Raw genomic sequence first — 5929 nt, forward strand, 5'->3', positions numbered from 1 at the left:
ACTATTTGTAATAAAAATATATAATACAATAATTTAATGCAATAGAAATTAGAAAACGAATTACATGTAAGTAATCGAATTATTAATATTACCAAAATTTCATATGTAAAAGAAAAAAAAATTGTTCTGATTGAACGAATGAAAAAAGGGAGGAACACCCTAATATCATATATTCATTGAACCAAAACAATTTAAGTCATAGGAACAAGAAGAATATGACAAATCTGATCAACTTGTCAGATTCTTCTTTTTTCGAAGGAAGGGTGGTATAACCGCACTGCGTTACCCAGCCTTTACGCACTGCACACACCCTTGAGTGCAAATGCCAATTGCACTCAGCAGGGCCAATTGCATTCAGCAATGAAAAATGATGGCCGCTGAGCGTGGGTGAAAAACGAACCCGAGTGAATTCGTTTTTGGACATTTGCAGTGACCGGTCGTAAAAATCTAAGTAGTGAAGAATACTAAAGTAAAGATTTATAAAATAGAAAGACAGAAACCAAATTTGTGAAACTAAAAAGATAAACATTTATTATAACCAACGTGAAATTAGAATAAAGAACGTTTATTAAATTAATAAGAAACATGAACAAACAAAATTTACTTTAAATAAACTAAATCTAACCAAACATAAAAAAAGCAGACTTATTGTTGTGCGTGGGAGCGGGTGTGCACATAGGGTTGCATACCCACAAGCGTGAGCATTATCAAAAACCCCGCAAAAATGGTTGGCGTTAAAAAGCCAATATTTCAGGAGCGACTCGGAATTTTTCCCGACCAACGACTGTCATTTCAGTGTAACCCCATTTAACTTGTTGCGTCCCTACCACAAATTGTCATCCTCCCAGCAGCTCCTTGCATCGGGACTGCTCCATATTCTCTTGCTCCGGGAAGGTGTCGAATCCAATCCGGGTCCGTCTCCTAACCACGGTCCTGAGAAACGGGTTTGCTGCGTCTGCCGGAATAGAATCTGTTTAGGACGGTCATACGCTTGTCAGTGTCTCGTGCATTCAGAATTCTGCAGTTAACCTGTAATGGATTAACTGGGAAGATCAGGGAGATAGTCGATTTCATGAAGCGGCACAACATCCGCATAGCTGCGATTCAATAGACTAAGCTCACAGCAAGATCTGCTCTGCAGATTTGTTCTGGGTATAATGTCCACAGAAAAGATCACGAGAGCGGAAATGGAGGCGGCCTCGCGTTTATCATACATCACTCTGTGCGATATCTTTTAGTTGATCTCGACATCGGCCTCAGGCAAAGCGTTTTAGAACGTCAAGGCTTATCTGTCCGCTCAGGCGATGCAAACCTAGAAATCATCAACATCTACATCCCTCCTGCCACCTGCTGCCCCAGTGGATACCGCCCTAATATTAGCTCCTTACTCACCGGCAACAATCGCATTATCTTAGGCGACTTCAATGCCCATCACGATCTATGGCATTCAAACTTGCGGGATCAAATAGAAGAAACAATGTTGGCGGATCAAATAGAAGAAACAACGTTCTGCAAAATAAGCGAAGACACCCCACACGTATGGTAGGAAGCTGTCACAGTTCGCCAGAGATATCAATCGGGAGCGCAGCACTCGTAAACTGCGTCAACTGGCAGCCGATTGTATCATTGTCATCCGACCACCTGTCTATATTTATTTCGCCAGAGCGTACCGCCGACTTCATCGTCACAGAAAAACGCACCTTCATAAACTTTAAAAAAGGAAAGTGGGATGAATACAAATCCTTTACAGACAACCGCTTTGATCCCCTCCCTATCCCGACTGATGCTCACCAAGGGGAGGGTGCTTTCGGCAAGGTCATTGAATCCGCCTCAGCTCGCTTCATTACCGCCGGTAGAATTCCAGAAATTCGGCCTCACTTTCCGGCGGAGGCCGCAAGTTTAGCCAGAGAACGTGACCTTATAAGACAGCTCGATTCCGGCGACCACCAAAATTAAAGATATAAACCAACGCATCAGATTGCTTGTGGATGAACACAAGCGGGCGAAATGGGAGGATCACCTAAGCGGTTGTAACCTCTCTGCCGGTGAAGGTAAGCTTTGGCCACAGTAAAGTCCCTATCTAATCCGTATAAGCACAGTGACAAAATTTCCATCGCCCTTTGCGATAATGTGCTGTCGGATGGGCCAAATGCGCGAGCTCTTTCTGCCGACAATTTATAATGCATTCTACGATCGACAAAGAAAGACGGAGGGCCAACAGGCACGCACATAAGCATAAATTCAGCGCGTCTCCAATTACCATCACCGCCAAAGAGGTTGAGGATGCCATCCGTCATGCTAAACCATCCAAAGCAGTGGGCCCAGACGGCAAAGCCATGCCGATGCTTAAAATCCTATGGAAAGAGGGTTTCAAATATCTCGCGCATGTCTTCAACCTGTCTCTTTCCAACTTCGTCATTCCCCAAAAATGGAAAATGGCCAAGGTGGTCCCGCTACTAAAGCCTGGGAAACCAGCTAACATAGGAGAGTCATATCGCCCGATATCTCTCCTATCGCCAGTAGCCAAGACGCTTGAAGCCATTTTGCTCCCCTACTTCAAAGCAAATTTGCAGCTAGCCTGTCATCAGCATGACTTCAGAAAACTCCATAGAACCACCACCGTGATAAGTGCCATTAGCACCCAGATAAATTGCGTTTTAAATCAAAACCCCCACCATAGAACAGTACTCGTAGCGCTGGAACTATCAAAAGCTTTTGATACGGTCAACCATGGCATATTACTGCAAGACCTGGAAGGGTCTACCCTTCTCCCATGTCTTAAAAGTTGGACCGAAAATTATCTGGGTGGTCGGCAGGCATCGGTGCAATTTAGAAACGAAACATCAAAACCAAGAAGAATTAAACAAGGGATGCCGCAGGGTAGTGTCGTACCTACTTTTGTTTAACTTCTGCATATCAAAACTACCTTCGCCACCAGAAGGAGTTACTATCGTTTCCTACGCCGATGACTGCACAATAATGGCCACAGGCCCCGGCCCAGAGATCGATGAGCTTTGTAACAGAATAAACGGCTACCTCCCTGATCTCTCCAATTTTTTCGCCTCGCGAAACCTGGCATTATCACCGATTAAATCCTCCGCGACCTCATTCACAACATGGACGTCCCAAATGTCGACCATTTTGAACATCCACGTCGATGGCACTACGCTGCCGACTGTTCCACACCTTAAAATCTTGGGTGTGACGTTTGATCAGGATCTACATTTTGGTGAGCATGCAGCCGCAATTGTACTGAAAATCCAGAGCCGTAATAAAATCCTCAAATCTCTTGCTGGCAGTACTTGGGAAAAAGACAAAGAAACGCTCGTTACCACTTACAAAACAATTGGCCAGCCAATTGGATGCTACGCGTCCCCTATATTGTCGCCAAGCCTAAAAACTACACAATGGAAGACGCTACAGGCTTGCCAAAATACTTCTCTGAGAACCGCCACGGGCTGTCTTCTTATGTCCCCAGAACAACATCTACATAATGAGGCGAGAATACTTCCTATCAGGGAGAGAAATGAGATGTTAACCAAACAGTTCGTGTTGAATACCCAGAAACCTGGGCATTCCAACAGACATCTGATTGTTGAGCCAACACCCCCCAGGGGCTTAGGAAGTCATCTACATAAGCATTATGAGGAAATACGGCAACTGAGAACTCAGCCGTGTGAAGCAAAAAAACACAAGCAGGTCCTCAGTGAACTCCACAAACAGGCGTCGGACCTTTATGCCAGGAATTGCCAGGTGAATCCAGTACTCAAAGAACAGTACCCAAAACTTGCGGAAGAGGAACGCACACTCCCCAGGGGAAGGCCAGTCACTCTAGCTCAACTTCGGTCTGGATACTGTAACAGGTCAAACACTTACTTATCCAGAATCAACCCCGACATACAAAATGTATGCCCTGCTGCTGCAATGTGTCCCCACATGACACCAACCATCTCTTTAATTGTAATGTGGAACCAACGCCTCTAACACCCCTCACATTATGGTCCACCCTGTTGAAACAGCAAGGACTGCCGTTAGAGGATATTGATGATAATTTGTGATCGGTCGCACCTATTGGATGGGGCGAAGCACTGCTACAGCAATAATAACAACAACAAGCCCTTGGTTTTTTTAATATTTTAATTTCATTTGAAAAAGATAAACGCGAAAAAATTTAATTAATTACATGCTTTCCATTGCGTATAATTAAAAATTTTATATTGTACTACTTTTTCTTTATCCATAAATCCTTCCTAATAAATAAACTTTTCTGAATTTTGAGAAAAATGTATTGTTCTTTCCGTCGTCTAATTATTTTCTAAATTTTGACTTCTGAATTTTGCCTTCTAAAATTTGACTTCTGATTTTTCACTTCTGAAATTTGACTTCTGCAATTTGACTTCTGAAATTCGACTTCTGAAGTTTTACTGCTGAGATTTGGCTTCTGAGTTTTGACCTCTGAATTTTGTCTTTCTGAAAAAGGGTTCTGGCTAATGTTTTCTGAAAAAATGTGTTTCTGAATTTTTGTTTTCTGGATTTATTTGGGGCACCCTTTTTTCTTTATTTCGATTTAAAGTCGCGCACTTTACTTTAGTTTGGCACTTGCACTGGGCACTGATAGAATAAAACTTTCTCCGTTGCCTAACATTGTGCCCTTTTATAGCTACCGCCGTGGCAGAGAACGTTACTTAGAACGGAAAATTTTTACCTATGCGTGCATAACTATCTTTCGGGTTTACCGTATTTTCATTTACCCATCCACACACTCATACATTCATATACTTATGAGGTGGTTTTTGTCTAAGGCTTGGGTAACGCTCAGTCAATGCAGAGTCGAGTAAAGGTCCTACAAACCCCTACTGAATAAATACACAATATTTGTGTGTTACGAACATACGCACATACGGCTGGAGATATTAGACGGGCAGCAGCTTTCCGTCGCAAGATGGTGAGGGGGCGGAGCGGCGGCTAACGGTCGTTGGAGCAGAGGAGGTTAGGCAGGACGGTTGAACGGTCGGGTAACGGGCGGATTGGTAGAGCGGTACGGAAGCTGCGGCGGGATAGAAGCAGCGGCTTAAAGGCGGTAGGATGGCGGACGGCCAACGGTCGTCGCAGCAGCGGCGGGATGGATGCAGCGGCTTAACGGCGGTAGGATGGCGGACGGCCAATGGTCGTCGTAGCAGCGGCGGGACGAATGCAGCGGCTTAACGGCGGTAGGATGGCAGACGGCCAACGGTCGTCATAGCAGCGGCGTGGCGGATGCAGCGGCTTAACGGCGGTAGGATGGCAAGCGGCCAACGGTCGTCGTGGCAGCGGCGTAAGGGATGCAGCGGCTTAATGGCGGTAGGATGGTAAGCGGCCAACGGTCGTCGTGGCAGCGGCGTGATTGATGCAGCGGCTTAACGGTGGTAGGATGGCAAGCGGCCAACGGTCGTCGTAGCAGCGGCATGACCGATGCAGCGGCTTAACGACGGTAGGATGGCAAGCGGCCAACGATCGTCGTAGTAGCGGCGGGACGGATGCAGCGGCTTAACGGCGGTAGGATGGCGGACGGCAAACGGTCGTCGTAGCAGCGGCGGGATGGATGCAGCGGCTTAATGACGGTAGGATGGCAGACGGCCAACGGTCATCGTAGCAGCGGCGTGACGGATGCAGCGGCTTAACGGCGGTAGGATGGCAAGCGGCCAGTGGTTGGTGTAGCAGCAGCGGCACCAGGACGGCGGTAAGATGGCGGACGGCCAACGGTCATCGTAGCAGCAGCTTAACGGCGGTAGGATGGCGAACGGCCAACGGTCGTCGTAGCAGCGGTGGGACGGAAGCAGCGGCTTAACGTCCAACGTTCGCCATAACAGCGGCGGCTGAATGGCGATAGGACGGCGAACGGCCAGTGGTCGGTGCGGCAAAGGCGGCACCAGCAAGGCGGGATGGGCAC

Source organism: Eurosta solidaginis, chromosome X, assembly GCF_040869045.1.
Source record: "Eurosta solidaginis isolate ZX-2024a chromosome X, ASM4086904v1, whole genome shotgun sequence".
Taxonomy (NCBI): domain Eukaryota; kingdom Metazoa; phylum Arthropoda; class Insecta; order Diptera; family Tephritidae; genus Eurosta; species Eurosta solidaginis.